General features: G+C 41.9%; 1 protein-coding gene across 31 annotated transcripts in view; it reads right to left on the reverse strand.

Moving 5' to 3' along the window:
• Positions 1-27,680, reverse strand: part of Ncam1 (neural cell adhesion molecule 1) — a 297,265-nt gene that overhangs the window by 189,430 nt on the left and 80,155 nt on the right. The window lies entirely within an intron of this gene.

Below are 27,680 nucleotides of genomic sequence, written 5' to 3' on the forward strand. Positions count from 1 at the left end.
GGCTCCTTCCCGCTGATGAAAAGTAACAGTCACTATCAGATTATAGTTAGCAACTATTCACAAGAGTAATCAAATTAGATGTTGGTATCTATGGTGACACAACAAAAATTCTCACTCAGCCCTGCAGTTTAACAATAAGAGTACCACTGCTTTAAATTAAATTATTGCTCAAAACATTTTCTCAAAATTTAATCTGCATCTCAGGAGATACATATACAAGTCTATGGGCATATAAAAAAGTTATAACTAGAGCCTTTCCAATTTAAATACTAAATAGCCTTAAGAGTCCATGGGAACCATTGTGTGTGGCTCTTGGCCCATCTTCTCTTCTGATAACTCTTTCTCAGTTACCAATTATGACTGGCCATTATCAAGGTGAAGTATCAACTGCTTTTTCAATTCAGTTGAGCAAGCCTATAATAAGGGCTGGACCAAATAGGAAAATAACGAAGGAAAAAAAAATAAGAGACGAAACGATGATAGCATCTGGTGTATTTGTATGCTAAGTAGGATATTAAGTACACTGATTAAAAGGCAACATCACTACATCAGATTTCTATTTGTCTGTGCAGAGTGTAAAGAGAATGTGTACATATGTCTCCTACATACACTTGGACGTGAATTACAATTTAAGTCCATGTAGGCTGCCAATGAAGACCGGAGTTGAGTTCAAATCAGAGAAATGAAATGAAAGAATCTTTCCAAATTGTTTTTAAAAGTCTCTAGTCTCTTCTTGTAAGATTCAGAAGATCTTTAAGTGGGTCCCGCAGCCAGGCCACCACCCCAGGCTCCCTGATGAGAGCCTCTTTGCTCAGCATGTGGAAGAGTTAATAGAAAGACAGTCATCTTCCACCACGCCCGTCGGTCACATCCGGCTACAAGACCTGTAAGCACAGGTGTGATTTTACTCTTCTACTTCTTAAAACCTGAGATGTGGCTGTGAACAGGAGCTACTTTAGGCCCCTTCCTCCACCCTGCAAGCCCCAGGCCTGTTTCTTGTCTCAGTTCTCTTCCTCTTTACTTACTCTAGGAAGCTGGAAGTCCAGGCAAATACTGTGGCCTGGCAGTCAGTTACCCAATCAGGAGATAAAGTAGTGTCCCCTATACACTGTCTGCAAGAAGGAGCTCGCTCTCTCTCTCTCTCTCTCTCTCTCTCTCTCCCTCCATTGGCTCCTAGAACAGAAATCACATGACCTTTTGATGTTGTGTTCTCACATGATCTAGTGAAAACTAGATGAAATGGCCTATGGGAAAGTGACTTCTAAATGTAACAGCGAAATTTTGACTGCAAGATACCAACTGTCTTTTTCTTTATCTCAGCCGCTAATATGGTGCTTAACCTTCATTCAAATGCCAATCATCTTGCTCTGGATCCAAAACAAAGTGAGAAACCGCACAGCGGAAGCCACTCTGCTGTGTCCCTTAGTGACTTAAATTTACCCTGGCGACCAAATATAAAGCGACTTGGCACTCAGGAACCTGTCAGGTACTTAGGAAAACAAAGCCAGCGTGAACCCGCTGAGGTCTGCGAGTCTGTCGATGGGCCTCAATGTTTTGGCAGTTTTGTCACAGCCGTGTCTCTCTCCCCCTTGTCACTATGAAAATACTGTTATGAGATCTATGGCTTCTGAAAGCATATCGGTTCTAGACTCCTTTCAAATAATTAATATAATACTCCATGATTATCAATTAGTGTACAATTGGACAGATGCTTGCTTTTACATGCAAGAGCAGCACAGCCCTAAATACCACCCACAGTAAACTTGACTGACAGTTCTTTTTTTTTAAAGTAGTAATATAAAAAAAAAACACTTTTTTTCAAGGCATTTAATTTTCCAGTTTTTATGTGTCTGATTTGACAACCTGTGTGTGATTCCAGTGGGACAGTTCTGTATTTTTGACTTGCAAATGTAAATCTGCATCAGGAGAAGATGGTTCCTTTGGGGATATTGCAGATTTGGGGGGGGGGGAGCTAAGCGTCAACGCGGAAACCTGTCTATTTCAAACTGTCAGGTAAAGTGCATTTCTATAGCGGTCACTTGACAACCCCACCCTGTATTACTGACTTGGTAGAGTATTATCTCCTGCCAGCTTCCCATTCATTATCACATAAATGGACAGTATGAGCGAAACAAAACAACAACAATAACAGCAAACAACAAAACAAAACCAACAACAAAACCTGATGACCTTTAATTCCATAGGACTCTCTCAGCTTCAAATCTATTCCTTTTTCCAGAAACATAATCAGATATCCAAGAATGTACTCTGCAGGATTTCAGAATCTACATCTCTTGTATTATCCTTGAGGAGTTTGTACTTAAATTATAATACACTGCAATATTATTAGGACTTAATAAACCTCTAATGATATCTCTGTGCACAAGCTTTCTGGAAGAAAGACCATTCCTTGAGAAGAAAAAATCCAAGAATAACTCATTTCTCAGATCTGTCAATCTTGAAATAGGTGTGATATTGTCCAGTGGCTATGTCTTCCCAAGGAAGGGAAACAGCTAGACAAAAGGTCTGGCTGTCCTCTCAGTCACCAGAAACAGAAGATTTCTGGAGACAATTTTGTTGAAGGTGTCTGTATATTCTTAGGCTAACATTCAACAATATTAACACTCTATTTAAAAAAATGTCAATTGATTTTATTATGGAACATGTCAATACATTTATTCCCACACTCTGTAAGTCTCATAATTTAGCATCGGCTACCTTAATGGTGATTGGAATCGAATGAGGAGAAAATAAAAAGACTGGGTCATGTCTTTAAAGCTGTTTGTTTATTTGCCCAATCAACTCTACATCTGTCTATGGGACATGAAACCCAGACATACCAGGTTCTATAGGGAGGAACAAGACAAGGCTGTGGCCTAGACAGAAGCTAGGAATGAAAAGAAGCCATAATAGTTAAGAATGGGGGTTGGTTTGGGCACTATAAGGTCACTGGTTACTTATCACAACTTCTGTTGCCTCCAGCTCCACGTTTGGGAAGTGAGAAGGAGTCTCAGCAGCCACCATACAACTGCCGCTGACAAATACGAAAAAAGATGGCTTCAACAAACCAAGCTTGGACAAAGGTTGGCCTGTCATTGTGACTCCATGTCATAGTATGGTCGGAAAGTAAGGAGACTCTGAAATAACGGAGTTCCTACAGTGGAGACAGCTAGTACTCTGTGGCTAAATGACTCGGGATAGTTAGGAGCCATTCAGAGAACCAATATGAACAATGAAGTCAACCAGACACTTTCAGTGTCCAGTCCAAGCAAACCACTCCCCATGTCACCACATAAAATACTCCTTGAGTTGATATTCTTTACTTTCTTACCCAGGAAACGCTTTTATGTCCAGAAAAAATACCATATTCTCAACAGAACTTGGCTTGAATGACTCCCTACCAGTAGACATCCCCTCACATGGATACCCTCACTCAGCCTCTCAGAACATCGAGCTTTGTCAATTGCCCACTGACAGGCTTCGAGAAATGAAGGGCTATGTTGGCAGGTTTCACAGGCCCTGGATGTGTAATACCTTTCTTAAATAAATGAGTTGGGCTATTTACTCATGAGATCTTGTGTTGACACCTGCATAGTAATTAAGTATTGAAATATTTTAGGTCAAATACTTAAAAGCAGTCATACAGCCAGCCAGGCCCAATCATATTAGTATATGGAAATATTTTTATCACGTCTATTCTGCATAGGATTCAACGACAGAGTTACAGCCTCCTTCTAACATGAGCATTCTATGCAAATATCTAAATAAGTGGCCTGAACACAGTGTAGCCAGAGGCGATAAAATCTTTTTTTTTTTTCAATTTCAAATCAGTTGAACAGAATTCTCTGAAATGCTGGAAAAAAGTCTGCTGTGGTTCTCTCCAGAAGGGAAATGCGTACAACCATGTCACGTCATTTTACATTTGGAGGGAGGACATTTTTTTTTTTTGGTATGGAGCAGCTGTTTCAGCAGGCTAGTGTTGGGAGAAACTGTTTTGTGCTGAGGACTGAAGCTGGGGAAAACTGTCACTCAGTGGTTTGTAAGAGGCAGATTCTACTTCTGCTTTTAGCGTGGAGGTCAGGGAATCAGCGAAAACATCTTCGCTTCTCCGGAGATTATTTTCCCTCCTAATGAAACTAATGGTGTTTCCATAGGCCCACGGGGGCCATGGCTCTGCCCATGGATAGGAAAGAAAATAGGAAATTGTCACAGTTTGCAGATCAGAAATTGGAAGCCACGTAAGGACAAGCAAATGGCTTCTTCATGGTTTGCTCTGAGGCCAGGAGGCCAGCTAAGCTTCAGAGTGTGCTGAGGACACTTCCAGGTCACAAAATACAGCAGCAGCCCCACTTTCCTAAAGCAAGACCCTCCCTCTTAAAGCCAGGAGTCCCTCTGCATATGGCCTTCTGACCAGGCACACCGAAGCTGGTGGTGCTATTCCAGGTCTGGATATGACAGGGCCCCAGCCTCATGAGCCACAGAAAATTTAAAGGAAGACTGAGAGCCTTTGCCCACTGCACACCCAGCCTTTTACTGCAAGCCAATGGGCAAATCTGGATCCTTCAGGCATTTCTTCAGTATATAAAATCCCTTTGTTGTTTGCACTTCCTTTCTACTCAACGAAAAGTCACAGGAGGTTGAAAAACAAACAAACAAACAAACCAGAAAACTTACAAGTCCAGAGCAGTGACAATGACAAGGTAAATGTTTAAATGGAATTTTTGTCCTTGACACTGTTTGATTCATTATTGAACAAGTTCACCCAGATGCAGAACAGAGGGTTCACCTTCCCTTCCTTGAAGGGGAAAGAACTCTCTCAGCAGTTAAGATCTCTCCTCAAGGGCATCTGGATGTGAGAGTTGATATAGACAAAGATGTCACTTGTTCAAGATGTGTCTCTCCTATTTTTAAACTGTGTGCATGAGCGCAGGTGCCTGTGGTGTCAGATCCTCCTTGAGCTGGAGTTCCGGGTGCTTGTGAGCCACCCATCACGGATTCTGGGAGCCACACTCTGCTCCTCTGTAAGAGAAGAGCCTATTCTCAATCACCAGCCAACCCCAGAGAAAGCTTCCACCCATCACCCTGCCATAGGCCCCTTTCTTCTTGTTGACCCAACCTACCTAGCACCTTAAAAAATTTCCCCACTTGGGCAAGGTGGTATACACTTATAAATCCCCAGTATTGGTCCTATAGCAAGATCTTGTCTCTAGAAAAACAAAAATCTCAAAAAATATCCAGCTCTCTCAATTTAGTGCTCGTTATTTATATTTGTAGAAGCAACCAAGGGGAGCGGAGGACCTGAACTGGTGACTCTGAATCTACATATTTCACTCTAAGGGTCATTACTCAAGAGGGGGTGCCACCTGTCTAGGGTTCCCCGGTGGCCTCCCAACTCCAACAGGTGAATACCCAGGCTTCCTTGTGCTTGTGCATCAACACTAGAGCATGTGAGGGGTAACAGCAGGGCCTGGAGCTGAGAGGGCAGGAATCCAGGGTGTGGCTCTGTTCAGACAGCTTCTATGTAATACGGTAGACACTAGCCACAGGGATCATTTTAGTTTCTATGGAGTGAGACATAAAATCTAGTTCCTCATTCTAGCCCCATGCAACAAGTGTTGTTCGTATTCCTTCACTGAAGAAAGTTATAGGGTAGAGGGCAGGCTACATACACTATTGACTTTCTCTCTAACAACAGGTTACTGTCTTGGAGAGGGGCATCACTCATGAGCACCTCCATTTAGCAACTATCTATAAATCGGCAGTTAGGCTTTGTAAGCCCTCTTCTCTAGTAACCACTAACAATAAATCCTTGGAGAAAGATAAGGGTGTCAAGAGCCCTCCCTCCCCATTTCAATGATGGAAGATTAATGGGACTAATTTGGTGCAGGTATCTATCAGTAATCCTAACTGTTGACAATTCAAGATAGCACTAGCCACGTTATACTCAGAGGGCAACTGTCCTACAACAACAAGAGGGTAGCCCCAACTGACAGCAGTCTGGGGGTACCTCTGATGAAATAGGGTACCACTGTAAATGCTAACATACTTCAGATCTCTTCTTCAAAATCTCACTACGTCTGTGCTCTGACCCCTTCTATCTACCACACAGCAGAAACCAACTCCTATGAAGACATTATTTAGGTGCAGTTGCTTCCAGATACATAACCATCACATTTGGCTACTTCATAAGAATATCCCCATGATTCAAAATTTAAGGACTACTTTATATTTCCTTCTGTGTCTTTCTGGGTATGGGGTTACAAATTAATGGATGAGGTGAGAAGAGGGTGGCGGAGGTATGTCAAACTTCTCACACAGATCCTTTCCCACAGCCACCCAACTGGCGTGCTTTCAAACGCTCTGTGCTTAGTTTAAATGCTTTGTAGAACATTCTCTTGTCATTAGCTTAAATTGGAATAAGATGCTTCCATATGGCCCCAGGACATTAAAAAAAGTCAGCAAAACTTTTGGAAATAACACAATTAACATAAAATAACCTTATCATTAAATATTAAGAGACAGCATCCAAAAAGTTGAATGCCGTGCTAAAAATATTCTTGGAGTGCCAGAAGGTGAGGTGACTGCAGAGAGGTGTAAAGAGAAGCACGTCTAAAAGTGGCATTCCTGTGAGGAATATAGTCTCAATGCTAGATTTCATTCACTTTTTCTCACTGTCCATGTGTCTGTCTGTCTGTCGATCTATCTGTCTGTCTGTATCTCTGAGGAAAAGCCTTTTTAGCCTACAGTGGCCTGGAACTCACTATGTAGCCCAGGCTAGCCTTTGAAAAACTAGCATATTTCAGATTTCTTTTCTCCTACCTTAACAGAAGCTATAAATGGAAACTGAGTCCTACTGCTTGCTTGATGTCAGCTAAGTATTTTTATCTAGGCCACTCAGTCAAAGAGATCCAGGTCTACAGTACATTCCCATCAGCAGTAGCAAATCCCCAAGTAGTACTTGGGAAACTTGTTCAACAAAAGGCTCCAGGGAATCCCCTGCTATTTGTTTGTTCAACAAACACTCACCTATTTCCCGTAAGCACACTACCTCCTGGGCTTTGCTCCCACTCACAATTATTCTAACTCTATAGTCTGAAATCGTAATAGTCCCATATCTACCTGCAAGCTATGCTTTTTCATTTGCCTGCACACACTACACCATCAGACTATTCTCTTCCTGCTCCACACCACCATCGGACTGTGTTCTCTTCCTTCCCCTTGTCTTGGAAACAAGCAGAGGCTTATTCACTTATGCATGAACTCCACGCTATCTGTCTACCCCCAGAATAGGTCCAACCATCTCCATCATGGGGCTCCCAATGGTTCCAGGGGACAGAGAATAACCAGTGATCACCTGGTTCTAGCATCCCTCAGAATACTTTTGTGAGGAAGGGACCTTATACCCATCATTTCCTATTTACCCCCCAAATTTTCCATATTCTCAAGAATTTGACTCCCTCTTCCCTCTCACCATCAGAAAATGACCTAGTCTTTCCTTTATAGTGAAGATAAATGCCCAGAGGAGTTGGTTTTATCAGCTCTTGAAGCCACAGCGTGATCCTGGATTGAGTTATGATCCTGTCAATCTCTGGTTCCTCCAGTTGAAGAGAACAAGTGGAGCCCTCCATGGAAGGCTCAGGTCTCCACTAGGAGTGCTCCTCTCCTCCCTGACTATCTCCCAACCCATCTTTCCTCTCTCCTCTGCCTCAGATCCCCCCCCCCACTACTGATTTCCTCCAGCACACTGAAGTCTTCAAAAGAAATACTGACTGTCCTCTAATTAATTTCCACCAGCTTCCTGTGCATTTTTCTCCCTGTAGGCACACTTCTTGGAGAGACCTGTTTCTGCATCTTCCATTGATATCCCAGTGCGCTATGATCTCACCTCCATCTCTATGTCTACACCTGGTATGCCACTGATCTTCTTTATGTCCTTTAAGCTCTCTGGCTTAAGAGAGTGGCTCCTGAAATTTCTACTCTCTTTTGATCCCCACAGTGGTATTTCTAGAGTTTCCAGAAGTATAGATAGAACACTGAACACACATACAAGCTGATGTGCAGAGGTTCATGTGTGTGGGGCTCATCATGACTGCAGTCTCCAGCAAGCAGTTTCACTGGAATCCAGTTTGAGCCACCTTCCTTTCCTTGTGGCATCCCCTCTCCCCAAGACAGGGTGGAACAAAGCCTGTATCCACATCTCCCCATCTCTAACTTAAAGTCACATACATCTGCATTTTCTTCGAATTGTACAAATCCTCCTGGCCCCATAGGCACTTCAGACTCCATAGACTACGCCTTCCCCAAACACAGAACATTTTCTTCCTGGCCACCACAACCCTCCATATCAACCCATATTTTGACTAGATGCCATAACCAAGGCCAGAAATCTTAGTCATCCTTAATCTTTCACTTCTATCAAAAGAGACTCACAGCTGCTTTCTGCTGTCCTCTCCTCCAAAGCCACAACGTTCCTAGCCCTTCTTCAACACAGAGCAAGGATGCCTGGCTTTTCAGAAGCGTCTAGCTCTTGTTTCTAACCAGAAACACACCCCATCTTGCACCAGTCTCTCTGTGTGTACACAGATGCTCAGATGCACGTGTACGCATGTGTGTACAGCAGCCAGAAGCCAAAGCTGCGTGTCTTCCTCAATCACTCTCTACCTTATTTAATTTTTTTGAGACATGCTGTCTAATTAAATTTGAGGCCAATCAATTTGACTAGAGAAAGTGGTCTCACATTTCCACCTCCTTGGAAACTGCTTGCTGGAGGCTGCAGTCATGGTGAGGACACATGCTACTGAGTTCAGCTTTTTTGTGTGTATGCTGGGGCTACAAACCCAGGACCTCACGCTCTCATATCAAGTGTTTTCCTGAGACTTCTTCTATGTGCATGACTTTCCTGCTCCCACTGGTCCCCATTCTTCGACCCTGGCTCCTTCTGGGCTCCACTCCATACTGCTTCATTCCACTTACCTGCATACAGGTAATCTGGTTGCTGTATCGAAGTCCAAGTCCTGCAAACCTGTCACAGAGGCTTCATCTTGATCAGTTCCTACTCACATTTCCAATCATATCCTGCATCCTTGCCCACTCCCTCTGCTACAGGGATGATTCCAAAACTCCTTGGAAGTCCAAAGCCTTTTCCTCTCTTTGATGCATGATGGACTTCAATCTACACTGGGGATATTTCCTCCCCAAAGCCCTCATCATCACTGTCTCCTGACTCTTTGAATGCAAGGCTACTTCTGTGATGAAAGGATACAGCCTGAGGGACAGGGACCATATCTTGTTCATTTCTGCCCTCCCTTTACCAGCACAGAGAAGATGATCATTAAGGATCTGTGAATCAATAAGTGAACTAATTAATGAATACAAACAGAGTACGTTGTGCCAGGACATCTGTTTAATATAACACAAATACTAATCACATAATAATTAAGCATAATCAAGTTTAGCCAGCTATCGCTCCTCTCCACTGGTGAGCCAAATCTTCTGCCTTCTTGATTGAGGATGGCCATGTACTCTCATGGCAAAGTGTACTGTGTAACATTTTATGGTCACACTAATAGTATTGACTAGACTAATTGTGATCTCTTGGTCCAAATTGTCATCTCTTTGAGGCCCTAGATTCCTAAAATACTTACAAAGACCAAGCATTAAAATGAAGCCATTTTCATAGAATGTTCCCATCAAATATGTTTACTAAGACTATAAGAATAGCATTTTATAGACTATTGAATAAATGACAGGAATTAGCCACTCTAGTGCCACCCCACACTAGGAAAGTGAGGCAGTAAGATGGGGAGTTTGAATGCAGTCTGGATGACATAGCTGAATTTAATTCATGGAAAAAACAAGCAAGCAAACAAAAATCACGAAGGAGCTAGGAAGGTAGATTGATTTATAAAGTGCTTGTCTTGAGAGCAGAACTTGAATTTAATCCCCAGAACCCATGTTTAAAAAACAAAAAACAAAAAACAAGCAAGCAAGCAAGCAAGCAAAAAATAACTGTGTGTGGTGGTGCTGGCAAAGAGACAGATTGGACTCTGGTTCCCTATCTACCACCCTAGCCAAATTGGTAAGTTCTATACTACTGACTCTGTGTGTGTGTGTGTGTGTGTGTGTGTGTGTGTGTGTGTGTAGAAAGCAAAAACAAAACAGACAAATGAACAAAAACAGGTGCCACCTGAGAGATGGCACCACCAGGGACTGTCCTCTGGGTTCTACACACATGCATAAATGTATTGCACATGTACCCACAAGCACACAAGCCCCACCCCATGAACATGCACACACACACAAACACACACTCCCCCCCCCTACGTACACACAGATGAATAACCCACAGACACCCATCTTTAGCTTCATCTGTGAAACAGAATAAACAACTGATAGGTTTGTGGCTCTGCATTCCCACAGTTCTCCTGAAATCTAAGATTCTCCACAATAGTGACTGCCATCAGCTGCCATTTACTAAAGTCACCACAGATGCCAGACACCATGTTGAATTATTTTATATTGTTGCTTTCTGAACTTTCAGTATGACTCTAAGGATCAGCACACTCACCTTTACAACAGGAAACTGGGGCTTTAAGGCAGAACTCTCTCCAGGGGCCATCATCCAAGTAGATGTCTCTAAGATTGTCCCACTTAGGAATAAGCCATATTCAAGTGAGTTTGGACACATGCCATACTAATACCCTCCTTAAAGGCTACAGAATACCTTAACCTTTCGAGGACTCAACGTCTCTGAGAAAAGAAAGCATTTGCTCATCACATTTTCCAAGTTTATGGGCCAGCAGAGGCCTTTGTAGCATATGGGGCCCACGCTCAGCAGGACAGAACTTAGCTCTAGTTGAGAGTCAAAGGAACACTGAACTCATGCAGGGGCAGAGAGGAGAAAGAAGCTAATTGCAGTATTTGTTTCAGGTGGTAAAAAGTGAAGCACTTAGGTCTACTATCAAATGCCAGATGGCATAATGACGACATACTGTCTATGAGACAAACGGGAAGAATTTTCCATTGGTGGCCTTAAACATCAATGTCTTTGACTTGAGCCCATGAATTCAGAATCAGATTCACACAAACCACATCCTAAAGGGGGCACAGTCAATGAAGGCTGTTAACTGGGTGCTGTGGTTTTCAGCTTTTGAGATAATATCAGTGCCTGCTTGTGGGGGTTTGTTTGTTTGGGTCTTTTTGTTTTGTTTTTTTGTTTTTCTAAACTTGACACATTTTTCCTCTCTCTCTCTCTCTCTCTCTCTCTCTCTCTCTCTCTCTCTCTCTCTCTCTCTCTCTTTCTGGATAGTTGCAACCTTAAAATAGATCCTGAGCTCCTGGACAAGTCTTAGAGACAGAATAACAAGAGGGTTGCAGAGAAAGCATCCATATTATAACAAGTGTACTTGGTTATTTCATTGTGTAGCTATTGCTTATTGGAACTCTACTTATTGAATTCCACTTACTGAACACCTCATGTGAATCAACCTCTACACTAAGGCAGCCTTTCCCACCTAAGATCTCTGACTGGTGAACAGAAAGCAGAGTTCAGAGATGTTACAGATTTGCTCAGTATGCCACTGGGAACACACAGGATGGTTCCCAAGTTTTGCCCACCTAACTCTAGAAAGAAAGAGACTGTAAGAGTCTCGAGTTTTCATCCTCCATGCATGCATATAGTAACATCCGCTCTCCAAAATCCTAAAAGAAAATGAAAGTTGGAGCTACATGACAGAACTTGATAAAAAAAGGATGTGTGGTTTGAAATCCAATCAATATAGTCACGGTGCACAAAGCACAGAAATCAAGCTCCGAGAGCCTCATTTTGGATGCTGGATGACTTTAAGCAAAACACTTGCCTTCCTGCCTCTCCCCTATGTCCCACATGGATGCAATGAAGGCCAATTAATATAACATGATAGCAAGGCCCAACACAATTAGGGAAGCAAAATAGGAAAGACAAGAAGCTAATTTAAGATCCATTAAAACAACCATTACAAAAAATTAAATATATTGCTGTTCATAAATAATCTTTATACCTTTCTATGGTCTTTTATAAGATTAAAATTAAATTAAAGAACGACTTCTTCCCTGTAGATATTTTGTCTTGAACTATTCATCTTCTTAGTTGTGGGGGTTCAAAGGGATCTTGGTATGCATTCCTTTTATGAAAATGACTTATCTGACAGTAATCAATTAAATAAATCCACACCTACCATACTCATTGGATAAATGAGACAGATGCATTATCTAAATGAAGGCTCAAGAACAAAGCGGATGCTGCTTTCTCATGAATCACACTGAAAATGCACACATGCACTTTATTTTTAATTAACAGACTTTAATTCAAAAACCATTTAGATGAGAAAATATTAGTGTTTCTGTATATCCTATCAATTTACAAAGTGTTAACATCCTGCACATTGGCTGCATGCAATGAGCCAATATTTCCATACTCTCATGAACTAAAGTGCATCATTTATTCAGATTCTCTTCATATTCATCTGGACTTTACCGGGAACAGCACAGACTCCATTCCATCTCATCACCATGTCTCCTGAGACTCCTCCCAACTGTGACAGTTTCTCAGACATTGCTTATTCCAAAGGCCCCGGCAGCTGTGAAGAGCAAGTGCCTGTCTCTCCCGAGATGCCCCCCTCTTAGAATTTGTCTTCGTTTTCCTCATGATTAGACTGGGGTTACAAGGTGGGAAAATCCCACAGGCAATGTGCTGTGATGGTTAATCTTCATTGTCCACTTGACTGGGTTTAAAAATCACATGGGAGTCACACCTCTGGACGCATCCATGAGAGCATTTCCAGGTAACAGATTAACAGAGGCTGGAAGTGCCTTTCTGAATTAGAAGGACACCATCCAATCAGCGAAGGGCCCAGACTGAATGTAAAGGAGAAAAAGAGTAGGCCAGAGGAGTGCCAACCTTCCCTTCCTATTGCCTGGATCACAGAGCAAACTGGCAAGCACACACTCCTGACACCACAGCTTATTGCAGTGGCTGCCGCCATGCCCTTCCCCACTATGATGGACTGTGAACTATCCTAAGTCACAGCCTGTAAGGTATTTTGCCACAAAAAATTTTTTATAAAAGTAATTCACACAAGTGCTGTTATCTTCAGATCCTTTCCAGCTCCATCCACTTCCTACCTCATTAACCCGCCATGCGCAGTCCTCTATCACTGATCTGAAGGAATGCCTGGCAGCAGTGCTCTATACAGCAGAACTGCCCCTTTCACCTTCCCACACTAGAGATGTAGTGAGCGCACCTCAGGGTTCCTAGAATCAGGCACAGCTACAAGGACACATAGCTTTTTGTATTGGAGAGTGACATCAGAAGGTTGGATACGGGCACCCAGTGTGATCAACACTACTGGAGTATTGTGCCTTTAAGTTCTCTCTAACTAACCTATGTGTCTGCACTTAGCTATAAGTGTTTCTCTTGGCAGCCATCTTTATTTATGTTAAACATTGCATTTATTTTAATCTCCAGATTTTTTAAAAAAACATTCTAAAGTTTTCCAGAATGTCAGTTGTTAAGACTATTATGTCATTTGCATTAGACAGTGGCTCCTATGACTAATGATCAATGGGCCCAATGTTATTTGGAATTGGTTCGGCTGTATCTGTTGGGAGTGAAAGGGCCTGGGTCTCATATAGAATGGAGACACCGGTGATATGACACTGCAAAGAACTACGGAAGAATTAAATAAAGTGATATACTTTAGTGTCCACAATGGAACCTGAAACTTAATAACATTGTAACAACTGGAGGATAAAAACTTAAAATGCTGAAATAGGGTCAAGAAGAAAATATATAATACAGTAACTTTGGAGTTTGGATTTATATTATTAGTGTCACCCATTTGTCATTTAGCTTTAAGCTAAGCACTAATTTAAGTGCATTGGTTTACAACATGTATGTCTCTTTAAAAGATTAAACAGCTAAGTTACTCCTGCATAAAAGAACTCAGAACCTGATTTCCAAATACACAGGATCACCATCCACTCTGAGATGTGTGAACAACAGTTATCACAGTGAGGAAGAAGAGGGAACAGTGACCTGTGGGCTGTGGCCTCCCTTTCTCCATACTCCGTTAGTGTGGCAGTCATCTGGCAGCATCCCTGCCATTTAACAGAAGGTATGGTTCCCACCGAACAGAATATCAGGCAGCACCCAGTTGGACATAAGGAAGTGCCTTGGAGTCTCAGGCAACAAGAACTGCCCCTGACTTTTGAGACATTGATAACCCTAGAGAACATTGTGCTATATGAATATTGCCGAGGTCTGCAGGATCTCGCTCCTGGGCACTGAGGGAAATGACAAAAAGTTTGTCAGGGGCTTAGAAGAGGAGGCAGAAGGATGTTGGCCACAGCGAATGAAATTTCTGCTAGCCAAGGTAAGCTCTAGGGCCAATTACACATAGTATTTCTCATCATAGCACTTCATTAGGCTCATAAAATCTGCTAAAAGGACAGATCCTAATTTATTTTTAATTGACATATAAAGTAATATGTGTTTAACACGTACAATGCGGTGTTTAGACATTTTCTAAACACTGAAATGGCTAAAATAAACTAAGACATGCGTAAGGAGCTTCTGCTACACTCTCTCTGCTCCTGTTCTCTAGGATTCCATCTTCTTCCCACACCTTGGGCTACATCGTGTAGACTCTTCCATGGCTCCGGGAAATACTAATGGCAGCTAAAACTGCATGTTCAGTAAATCCTGGGGCACACCGAGGCAATGAAATACAAAAGACATAAATAGATGATCTCTTTTAATACACACGCATTTATATTCAGGAATTTCAAATGATAAAACTTGCAACTGAAAAGCTGAAACTCAGCTTTGGGACAGGGGAGACCTGAATGTCCCTCACTTTACACCCCGAAAGGAATAACACAACTTTTTCAGAGCTATGATTGAATTGTTTTCTTCTTGACAAGCTCACAGAATCTTTATAAATTAACTTTTAAGACTATAAACTGAACCTGAGTTATTGCTAAACAAAAAATGCACACAACTGTAAAGAAATGCACACACAGTATCTTAGGGAACTGGATTAAGTCATTAACATAAGAATGGCTGCACTATCCACATGCATCCAAGAAATATCTTAAAGTAATCTATGAAGTCAAAAGAGTCAATATTTAGTTATCCTCTAAAATTCACCATCATGTCATTACAAAAAAAAAAAAACCCAGAATGATACTCTCAGAAAACAATAATAAGCATGCATAGATCTTGTCTGAAAATGTGTCTGAAGATCCTTTACAATGAAGCAGCCAAGATCAATAAGACTTGGAGACAAATGCTCTCAAGCCAGGGATAATTAAATCATGAGAGTACTCAACTTTTCTACATCAATGAGGTGACTGCTAGACCCTCAGATGCTATTCAGTGTTTCATAATAGCCCTTATTCATTACTTCTATCTCCTGTCTGCATGAACTTTTGTGGCATTCTGGTGAGGAATGAGTGTCCTGAGTGTCATCCTTGTTGCTACTATAAAACACCCAACAAAAACAACCTAAGGAAGAGAAGTTTTATTTGGCTCACAGTCTGAGGGTACAGTCCATCACAGCAGGTAGGCATAGCAGTAGAAGCTGGAGGCCACTGATCCCAATGTGTCCTCAGTTGGGGAGCAGAGTGATGGATTTTGTTGTTCAGCTTGCTCTATCTTTTTTATTCAGTCCAGAACCTCTGCACATGTGATGGTACCACCAACATATAGGATGGGATTTCCCAACTCAATTAACCCAGTCCAGAAACTCCATCATAGACATGCCCAGAGTTACATATCTTATGCTTATCCCCCAGGAGACTTAAGGTCCTATCAAGTGTAGCATCAATACTAACCATCAAATCTTGTATGTTCTTTGTTTCCAACAAAAATTACTACTAATCAGCATATAATGTGTCATGTATCTATAAGCCTGTAGAAATTTTCTTAATTAGTGACTGATGGAGGAGGGCTCAGCTCATTGTGGATGGTATCACCCCTAGGCTAGTGGTCATGGGTACTATAGGAAAGCAGGATGAACAAACCATAAGGAGCAAGCTAGTAAGCAGCATTCTTCCATGGCCTCTGCATGGTTCCTGCCCTTCCCTCTCCAAGTTGCTTTGGTCATAGTGTTTCATCACAGCAATGTCAACCCTAACTAGAACATACAGCTTCTCCTCCAACCTCTACACCAGAGGGCAGTACAATGGGTAAATAATAAGAAAGCTGTTTTAATGAACAACATGGCCAACTGCCAACCAAGTGTCCTCACCTTGAATGTCCCACAGGCACTCAAGTCCACAAGTCCACAATTGCATTTGCTCAGCCTCTCTGTGCTAAGTCAGCTTATTCTGTAGTTTCTGTTGAATCAGGATTGTGCCCCTGTCATTTTACATATATTTCCACTTATCTTTCTTCTCTGCTGTAATGCAGGGCTAGTTTAGGCAGTAGTCAGCTCTGTAGTGGCCTCACAAAAGCTCCCAAGTGGCTGGAGTCCAAACGCAGACTCTCAGGTAGCCAGAGTGGCTGGATTAACATACAAGTGTGTCCTTTCATGTTATTTAAGCTCCTCCATCATCCTCTTTGCTTGCAGAAAGAATACTTCCTTCTTCAACACTGCAGACTAAGCCCTCCACTCTCCTACCCCATCTATTCTCAGTGCATCGATGGAGGTGTCACCATCTCCCCTCCTTACTCCAGTTCCAGGTCCGCTGGTGCTTTTGCTCAGGTGGTCCTCTCTGTGCTGCTCTACACTGGATGTCCTCCCCTGCACTTTCAAGTTGGCTTCTGGTCAGTGTTGGTTACCTCAAGCATCCCTGCTGCTTGCAAAGGTATTCTTCATTATTCCTCACCTGCAGGCGAGGTTCCCTGGCTGGGAGATCCAGGCTAAGTCTATCACTTTCTTCCCAGCACCCTTCACAACACTAATGGTCACATAATTTAAAGGACTTGTTCTTTCTTTCTTCAGCACCCAACACGAAGTCTACTATTACAGAGTATAACACTAAGAACAATTAACGACAGGGTGACTAATGACTCTATAAACACAAATATGTTACTTCCCCATTGCTAAATTTAATAGCAGTATTATAACTCACTTAGTGGCTTAACATAACACATATTTATCATCTTACAGCTTTTGTGGGTTAGCAGACTAAGTACAGCTTAGCAAGGTCTTCTGGTTCAGGGGATCAAAGCTCCCTGCCCCCCTGCCCACCCCACCCCCATGAAAGCACTGTCTGGTGCCATGATCTTACCTGAATCTCGACTGGGAAAGGGCCTGCTCTGGACCTCAGGAAGGCACTGACAGCATTTATTTTTCCTTGTGGGCTGTTGGCCCAAGGGCTTCAGTGGCTTTCAGCTGGACACTAACCAAAGGTCCCTTACCACAGTATAAAAGAGAGTGAAAGAGAAAGAGGCAAATCTCCTAGCAAGAAAAACATCAGCTTTACACGATGTGTGATTACAGAACAGCCAGGCATGGTGGCAAGTGCTGTAATCCTACCACTAGAGAGCCTGAGGCAATAGGGTTGCTCCGAGTTCAAGGCTAAAATATGAGGCCCTGCTTCAAAAGCAAAATACAGACAAAACAAAACAAAACAAAACAAAAGGATAGCCCATTACCTTTGCTGTGTATTCTATATCGTAGATAAATAGGCTATGGATCTTGCCAAAACGTGGGGACCTCAGGATCTATCTGAGAGATTATTATTTTCACAGAGATCTTATTTTTCAGTCCTTACCAGAAAGGCTCCGTAGCTACCACAGCAAAGACCAGAGTGAGAACAGCAAAAGTGTTAATATAGAGGCATCTTTACACATAAAACTGTATTTATATTAGTAGATTACTTTTCTCTCTTTGGAATTAACTTCCTATTACTACAGAATTCTACAATTGATAAAAATATTCATAATGCATAATTTGTGTTTGAGGGCTAAACCCTAAATCTGAAACCCTGACTATTTTTCATTTCTGTATTTCTCTCAGTATTACTATTTTTGTAACTGACTCTTCTAGATTGCTAGAATCTTCCTAAATTATTTATTTTTTTCATCCATTTTATAGGGTGTTTGGGGCCTTAGAGAAAGCAAAATTTATGAAAATAAAGCAAGTCAAAAATATTTTAAGACACTTTAAAACATAAAGTATGTGCTTAATATATCAGCACTGTTTAGAGGCGCTCCTGTGGGCTGTGTTACGTCTCTGATAAACATGATAAACTAAGTCACGATGGGGCCTGCCATGCTCCACACAAATCAACCCTGAAAATGACCAAGGAGACAGCTCTCGCTTAAAGCTATAATTTGTTTCAAGGATTTTCTGTATTCTGACTTTTCAAGCGCCTAGGCCTTTTCATAAATGTTTTGTTTCCTCTCTGATTGATTCTCTTTTTTTCTCTTTGACCCTGAAGTAATTGCAACAGCCAGGGAGAAGACCATAAATGCTGTAGAAAGAAGGCAATGCATGAAGGCCAACACCGTGACTTTTTCCTTAGTATTAAATGGCAGTACTGGAGAATGAAATCAAGTTTTGTATATTTGAAGTAGGTACCTTGCCACAGACCTACATCTCCAGTCCCATAAGTCAGATGTTCCACAAAAACCATACAGCTATTAAGATCTTTAAAGGAATAAAGCCACCATGGTTTTCTAAGATACCAAGGAGGCCAAGGAGAAGAGAGCCTGCCTGGCCCCTCTTTAGTTCATACAATGAGGAAAGTATTTTCTAGAAAGCGTAAATTGAGTGGTCTCTGAGATATACCCATGTCTATTCTTAGATTTTAGGGTTTCCATGGAGCACCAATAGCATCCCAAGGATTCACATGGCAAAATTTCCTTCCTCAAAGACAGAACCAGGTGACAGTTTGTAGCAGGTAAGGGGTTGTAACACTGAGAGTGGGACCTTTAGTTTAGCCTGCAGATTCTCCAGCTCGAGCACTAAACTGGCTGATGCTGAACTCAGTGAAGCATCAACACGTTTAGGAAGAGAATGGCGAAAGACTTTTTAGGAGAGAGCTGTCTTCATTTAATGCTTAGTTACATCACTTTTATTTCTCTGATTTCGCCCGCAAACTGCCTATCTTGTACGGAGGTAGTGACTCACTAGATTCTAGCTTGAATACAGATCCAGACATCTCTGAACACACCTCAGTGACATTAGAGTGTGAAGGGGGAAGTCTGTCAGATGTCTCCTCACTTAAAAGCCTGGCTTCTCCATTTACCTAGAATTCAGTGAGGGCCCAGTTCTCTGGGTGGGAGGGGATGGGCACCTCCGCAAAACTCTGTTCCGATTAAGCGCAAGATGGAAATTCAGCTCACATTTCATTAACAAGAACTTCAAGACATACCAAATCTGCTTCCCGCAGAACAAGGGTCCTTCAAACTCCATTTTAATTAGCCGGGTTTCAAAGGAAAAGTCCTTTACCCATTTATTCTTTAAAAAGGAAGTGCAGGTTTTCCTCCATTTGAAATTGCTTTATTGACTCCAGTTGCAACAATTCCCTCAGGTAGGTACCACCAGCGCATCCAATTCAACCAAGGGCTGGATTCGATTACCGGCAGGTAAACAACTCACTCCCTGCACAGACTCAGTCCCAAATGAAATCCCCATGTTATTGAATTGAACGTCCTTCCAAGAGAAAAACGTATAAGACCTTTCATCAAAGCGTGCACCTTGCTGCTATAGAGACCTAAGAGTTCTCAGATCCTTAGGAGCACTGTGTCTCCAAGGTGATAAACTCAACCCTCGAGTCCACATTGGTACCACCCTTCAGGAGAGCAATTTGTAATAGGTATCAAAAGTCTCAAAGATCTTTGTTTACACCTTTAGATACAGCTATTCTACTGAAGGAATTAATTTATATTAAGAAAATTAGTCTAGAAAACGGCAAAGATCTTCATTTGTGATGGTTTTTAGAGGGAGAAATTTCTAAGTAAATTATATTAAATAGTAAGTAGTTTTGAATATGTGATTTGAGATTCTGAAGTTATCTTCAGATGCTAAAGATAAAGTGCTAAAAAGTACAAAATAACTGAAACATCAAAAAGAACTTATGAAAATGTGTGCTACAATAAATAACAACGATTATAGGTACAGCTGGGAAGTTTGCTGAGATGTTAAGAGAGTTGGCTAGCTTGCAGAGGACCCAGATTGGGTTCCCAGTATCCACATGGTGGTTCACAACCATCCACAGCTCCGCCTGCTGGAACCCAACACCCTCTTTTGATTCCCATAGACGCCAAGCCCATACATGGCATACATACAAGTATGCAGGCAAAGAACTCATGCACATCAAAATAAATAAATCTAAAACTAACTGCTTTTAAAAGAATGACTTATGAGACATGTGACTTTAAATGCAAAAGAAGGAAAAAAAAACAAACTAGACACCAGAGTGCTGAAGCTATTTACTCTTAGAAATAGATTTATTGTACATTTTTATTTTCTTCTTTTATCTACATTTGCAATTTTTTTTTACAAAAAGCATGCATTACTTTTAATAAAAATAAATGATCAGTTGCATCCTAGTTTGCTTTCTATTGCTGTGATAAAGAGATGACCAAAAGCACTTGGGGAACAAAGGACTTCTTTCACCCTACATGTTGTTACTGTCCATCACCAAGGGAAGCTAAGCCATGAACTCAGGGCAGGAGCTTGAAGTAGGAACCTCGAAGGAGCCCTGCTTGCTGACTTGCTACCTCTGGCTTGCTAAGCTACCTTCTTAAGCAGCTTCTAGCTACCTGCCTAGGGTTGACAGCACTTACAGTAGGCTGGGCCTTCTATATCAATGCCTCCAGAGATACACCCACAGGCCAATCTCATGGAGGCAATTAGTCAACTAAGATTTCCTCTTTCCAGGTGTTTCAAGTTGACAACTAAAGTTAGCTAACACAGGGGGTTACGGTTAGACATAAAAGACTTGAAAAGGAATTTATTACAGCCTTTTATTTTACATGTATTATTTCTGCAGCTTAAAAGGATAAATAATTAACTCGTGCTAATATTATCTTTAAATTTAATCCAAAATGAAATAAATTAAAAACTTACCCAAATAACTAATAGATTATGAAAAGAAAGATGCTGTCAATTGAAAGTTCCTCAGCGTCTCAAGGTCAATGGAACACATTGGAAATGCTTGGTGAATGGAACCTTTACCCTTTTAAATCCAGTCAGTCCATCCAAGGAATTCAGTCTAACTCGGGACACTAATCCCAAGCCACCCACCCCCAGCCGAAATGCAAATAACCTTAAACAGAAATACAGCACACCCCTTCGGGAGTCCACAAAGACCCCCACACCTGGTCATTGGGGTCTGAGATTAGTGTGACTTACTTTTTAACATTGTGACATGAAACTGCACGCCATGGAGTGGAAGTGACAGAACAGAGAAGAATAGAGAGACCCAGTCCTCCACGGACTCAGCTTTGACCTTCCCAAGAGTCCTTCAAAGAACGAACTGAAAAGACCCATCCTCCTGCAGCAGAATGAAAGCAGACCCTTGGACATCTCTAGGAGTTGCCCTTCTTTGTCATTAACCTGCTGCTTTTGTGAAACTCACTTGGAGACATCTGAGCTCACTTGACAATGTCTGGATTTACAGGCACAGGCTCCCTGCTGCCTTGGGAAGCAGAGGTTACATTAGTCCATGACTGCTGGGTTATGCCCAAGATGTTACTAATAGTTAAGACTTTTTGCAATAATGCTTGTGTGAAGACTGGGGTATAATCTTAAGATTATTTTTAAATAAGTTAAGTGTAATATTATTTTTAGTTTTAAGTGTAGTTATAACTTTCCTAGTGATTTTCTTTGGCTGGCATTCCCTCAAGAAAGTGAATATTGAATTGAATACATAATGGAACATAATAGAAAAGCAGGATTCATTCCACTTGTCTATTATTTACAAAAAAATTTGTACAGTGAAAAAAATAGTTAATTCTAGATTTTCAATTTTATAGGAACTTGTACATTTCAGTAAAAGAACCAGGAGTATAAAGTCCCCTGTCTCCTGAACACCTAGGTACCTCTTTGCTGGTCACATAAAAAAATCATATGTGTGACAATTACAGTACTTAAAAGACTATCTTCAACCACATCATTGTTCATGTATGAACACACATGTACTAGTTATCCATACAGCTACTATCAATCCATCTATCCATCCATTCATCACCTTCTGCTTTCTTTTCTTTGTTCTTCATTTTCTCCCTTCCCTTCCTTCCCCATATGACTATTTACCAACCTGTCTGTCTATCTGTGTGTTTATCTATCTATCTATCTATCTATCTATCTATCTATCTATCTCTATCTCTTTATCTCTATCTATCTACCTATCTTCTACCTACCTTTTTCTTTCCTTCTTTCCTTCCTTCCTTTCTTTTTCTTCCTATTTATCTATCCACTCATTCATTACCCACCTTTCTTCTTCCTTCTCTTCCTCCTCCTCTCTTCCTTCCTTTCCATCCTCCCTGTTTACCTCCCTATCTGCCTTTTTTGCTATCTATCTATCTATCTATCTATCTACCTACCTATATATCTACATCTGCTATGCTGTTACCATGAAAACATTTAAGAGGCTAAGCATGTATTTTCCCAGCCAGGATCTTTGATCTTGCTATTGAAAATAGCTATTTCCTGTTCATCTCTTGCTGCAAAAGCAAGTTCTAGTTTTGGGCAACTGAGCTATCTATAAACACTATGCAGAAGTTGCAGGCCCTGTGTGCCTTCCAACAGCTGTGTTTTGATCCCACCAGTAGAATCGAGGAGGTAGGCAAGCTTACCAGCAGAGACCTTGGGCTCCTGCACCCAACTGACTGTGTTCAAAGCAGGCCTCCTCTGTTACCAGCAAGTTCCCTAAGCTCTTTACTCTTCGTATCTTCCACTGTGACACGAGGTGGTATTAATATCAATCCTCTGGGACTGGATAAAATGAGTCTAATAAGCAAGGGGCTTAACCAGCACCTGGCACCTACTGAGTGGCAAATAATACCATTAACTGTGACTTTCTAGCTTTTGCATTAGTGTAGTCCAACACACAGCCACTGATAAATAATTATCAAAAGATGGCCTCTCTCCCACATCACTTTCTCTCAATGCCACTAATAGGGATGGAGGAACATTCTATAATTCACCTTTTAAAAAATTCACCTTCAGCTTTGTAGTTCAGTCATCTTACCTCAAAGCTTTAAATGACAGAGGTTCTAACGTTCCCCCAGGACTGATCCTCAAAGAATGAAACACAGTTAAAAAGCCAATTAAAAAGAAATAATCCACTGATTCAAAGAAAAATTTCTTCGAGTTGGACACTTCACTCATCTCAAAGAAAAAAGTCTGTTTCTATGACACACTGGCCTAGTTTAGCAGACAGGTTGAAATAAAATAAAGGAATTTCTTTTTTCTAGCTGGAACCAATCAAAAGTGAACAAAAGAAAGAATAATATTATCTATCCGTTAAATTTGTCTGTGGTATGTATTGTCAGGAGGTATAAATAATGCATGCTGGTGTCTCTGAGCCTCGGATCTGGCTCCAGCGTGCTCTCCTGTCTTGCATCCTGTAGTCTCAGTCCACAGGGTTCCTCTGCAGGTACTCCAAGATGGCTCCCATGAGGCTGCTTCAGGAAGGATAGCTTTGAAGGCCTCTCCTGGGCCTCAGGCCTTTGTGTGCTACCTTCTTGCACTACTATCATTTTCCCAGCAGGTGCCTCACCTTCCCAACTGCTGACAGCTGCTCCTGAGCCCCTGCCACACCTTTGAGGATTTCTCTCTGTCTCTCCAGGGAGGTGCTGGAAGGCAGCCATATTTTCCCACAGCCCAGGAAGATGTGGAGTCAGAGGGAGGCTGCCCAAGGCTGGGGTTCTTCCTGGCCAGGTAAAACATGCTTTCCTCCTTGTCCTAGGATAATGGTCATGGCCAAACCAAACTTGCATCTTCATTTCAACAAAGCATTTAGACATTTAAAAAGCACATTAAAAGCAGGAGCTGTTTAGTTCAAAATTTGACCTGTTTGTGTGTGTGTGTGTGTGTGTGTGTGTGTGAGAGAGAGAGAGAGAGAGAGAGAGAGAGAGAGAGAGAGAGAGAGAAAGAGAGAGAGAGAGAGAATGTGAGTGAGTGTGTATAAATCTGTAGGTATGACCGTGTGTGTGAGTCTGTATGTGTGACTGTGGGTGTGAGTCTGTATGTGTGACTGTATGTCTGAGTATGTGTGTAATTGTGTATGAATGAGTGTGCATCTCTGTGTGTGACTGTGTAACTGTGTGTATACGTCTGTGTGACTGTGAGTGAATGTGTGAGTGTGTTTGTGTATGAATGTGTTAGAGTGTTTATATGTGTATGTGTGGGTGTGTCTATGAATGTGTAAGAGTGTTTATCTACATGTGTATGTGTGTGAGTGTGTAAGAACTAGCAACATACAAGTACAATGAAACAAATTTAAAAATTGTTTAATTCTATTTTAAAAATCTCTTTCTTATTCTCCCGAAAGAGTTAGGTAAAACCTGGCAAACCAACCCTGATGTGTGAGCAGTTTGGGAAGGGGTTACAGGTCCAGAGTTGCTTCAACAGGCTGATATGGAACGAGATGGAAGCGAACAGAGAGAAAGGAAACAATTTTCTTCCCACCCTGTGTTCATTGATTTCAAAAGGAGCCAGCAAGTCTTGTTTCCTCTAGCTAAACAGATTTTATTGGCTTTACACAAATCTTGCCAAGGTTAAATATTATATGAAAATATCACTAAAAACAGTGATCCTGAATAAACTACTGTGAAATTTTACTACAACATGGCAAATACTCAAAACATCCAGGTTATATTTATACCCTTATAGTCATGTGTAAACTGACTGCCTCATGCTGTCGGCCCTGCAAGGACACGCAGATCTGTTAGACACAGGCCCTGAAAGATGATGGCATGCCACATGTACTATAGACACAGGAGACATGCACAAGACAAAGAGATGTGGAGACAGCAATGCAGAGACTCAGAAATCTCTTCTGTAAAGTGATGGGAGTTCCCACAGAAACTAACCTGGACCCTTGGGGCTCTCAAAGACTGAACCCCCAACCAAAGAACATACACAGGCTGGACCTAATCCTCCCTTCACATATGTAGCAGATGTGCAGCTTGGTCTTCATGTAGGTTCGAAACAACTGTAACAGAGGCTATCCCCAAAACTACTGCCTGTCCATGGGATATGTTCTTCTAGCTGGGCTGCCTTGGCTGCTTGGCTGGCCTCAGTGGGAAACAATGTGCCTAGTCTTGCAGACTTGATAGGCCAAGTCGGGGTATATCCAGGGGCCCCCACCCACTCAGAGGAGAAGCAGGGAGATGGGGGAAGGATTATGAAATGGGATGACCGGGAGGGGGACAGTGAGTGTGGGATGTAAAGTGAATGTGTGTGTGTGTGTGTGTGAGAGAGAGAGAGAGAGAGAGAGAGAGAGAGAGAGAGAGACAGAGAGACAGAGAGAGAGAGACAGAGAGAGAGAGAGAGAGAGAGAGAGAGAGAGAGAGAGAGAGGAGATTGAGAATGGGAGTTCAAACCCACTTTTACTTAGGCCCTGGTCTTAAGAGGAACACATGGAAAAGGAAAGTATAAATTTGGAACCGGTGGGCCAATAATCTATAGTGCTCCATGTCACTCTCAAAATAAAGTAGAAACTCCAAGGGAAGCCAGTTCCTTGGACTGTCCTGCAGATCCCTGCCAGCCTCAATCCAAATGGTCCCTATTTCTTATCCTGGTAAGAGACCCCTGCAGTTTCCAGGATTCCTGTTTTGTTTCCACTGGTAATAAATAAATAAATAAATAAATAAATAAATAAATAAATAAAACAAAAAAGGTTGGACCAGATCCCAGAGGATTTTAAACATAAGGTAAGGTTGAGATTATAAAAGCTGACCAGAAAGAAGAGGAAGTGGGGTATACCTGGTTTTTTATTGAGCACTTGCTGTATACAGGGCACCAGTTATCACTAAGTAACCAGGGATCAATGAAGACTTTTGAAGCAAGTGAGCAGCAGCAGTAGCTTCACCTAAGACTTGAGCAACAGGTCAGAGGGTAATTAGGAGAAGGAGGTGAGTCCAGCTCCTTTAGAGAGCAAATGAAATGGCGAAGGGGCCGTGGAAAGGTAAGGACAAAGATTCGAGTGAGGACCTGGAAAGGTGACAGATGTGACAGTTGAGGAAGGGAGAATGACAGGTAACAAGGGAGAGAAGGTGAGATGACAATGCTCATTGGGGAATACTCAAACTTTAATGACCTGCAATGGGAAGACAGAGTAATGTGGGCTGCATCTGTGAGAGCAGAGCTGAGGACAGGCATGGTGTTTATCCACCTGGACACCCTGAAGCCATGAAGAAGGAGGTATGAGGAACAGCAGGGGACATTTAAAAAAACAGCAACCAATCAGTCTAGGGCTTCTAAGAACACCTACATCTGGGGAAATGTAAAGAATGGAAATGTAAAGAAAGAAAATGGGAAGAAATCGCTAATCAGAAAGGGTAGGCAAATGGGAGGAGGGTGAGGGAAGGGAAAGTCAATGTTACATGAGTTAAATGTGTGACAGTGAGACCAAAGTGGGGGTGGTCTGTAAAATTCCTAACTGGAGGATGTTGCTCAGCACACAGGTAATGCAGAAGGAAAGATGAAGGTGGGCACAGTTGCTCTTTAAAAGCTAGTCCTGACAAAGAAAGAGAAATGAGATGGAAGGAGAGAAACTTTCTGTTTCTCTGTCCTAAGGAAGTCTGGTAATGTCTGCAGACTACAGTTGAGGGCCTATTGACAAAGAAAATACTGCCAGTGCACAGGAAGGGCCACAGACTATGGTCCCAGGGTCTCGGGAAGGATGGAGGAGGGAGCAGACATGGATAAGAAGAGCAAGGTCAGAGGCTGAAATTAGAAAGACAAGGGAAGGAGATTAAGGTAAAGGGGTCATTTGGGCTGAGGGAGCAGGGCTAGGGAACCAGTCTCAGGGGATGCTGCCTTTCTGTAAGACCGGAAAGATGGAGGCACGGAGCACTTCCTGAGGAGGCTGGGAAAGTCTCTGTCTGTGTTCGTCTGACCACAGGGTCCCTGCAGCAGATTTCCCATGGAATCACCCACCATCAGAGGAGCAAAAGAACATGAATTGCCTTTGGCAGGTTCAGAGTGATGCAATTGTTAATGTTTAAATTAAGAGAGAGAAAAAAACCCCACAAACAAACCAAAATGTGGGGTTTTTGTTTCCCACACACAATGAAATGCAAAAGGAAGAGACTTATAGATGCTTATATATTCTTTCTTCAAGTGTTCCCATGGATTGCTAATGAACAAGCCTACAACTGAGACATAAGAAAGTCTCAAAACAAATTTGAAGTATCTCCAGTACTGCCTCTACTGGCTTCAGAGGGCACAAGAGCACACTCCCCAGGGCTCTGACATTCAGAAAAAAAATCTTTTCCCAACATTCCTAATAGGAAAAAGGTTTTAAAATCCTTTCTGAACACAAATAACCACAAGGCATGGATGGGTTTGTGATAGTCTTACATAGAACTTGAGAATGAAAACCGAAGACAGTAAAATCTGACCTCTATTTTCTGACTGTATGTGAAGTACAAACCGTAATTCACAAAACAATATAAGAGGCTGTTCCTACAGCTGACAGAACATACATGTTACCACAGAGACTATAACTAT

The sequence above is a fragment of the Mus musculus genome, chromosome 9 (genome assembly GCF_000001635.26).
Source record: "Mus musculus strain C57BL/6J chromosome 9, GRCm38.p6 C57BL/6J".
Lineage (NCBI taxonomy): Eukaryota > Metazoa > Chordata > Mammalia > Rodentia > Muridae > Mus > Mus musculus.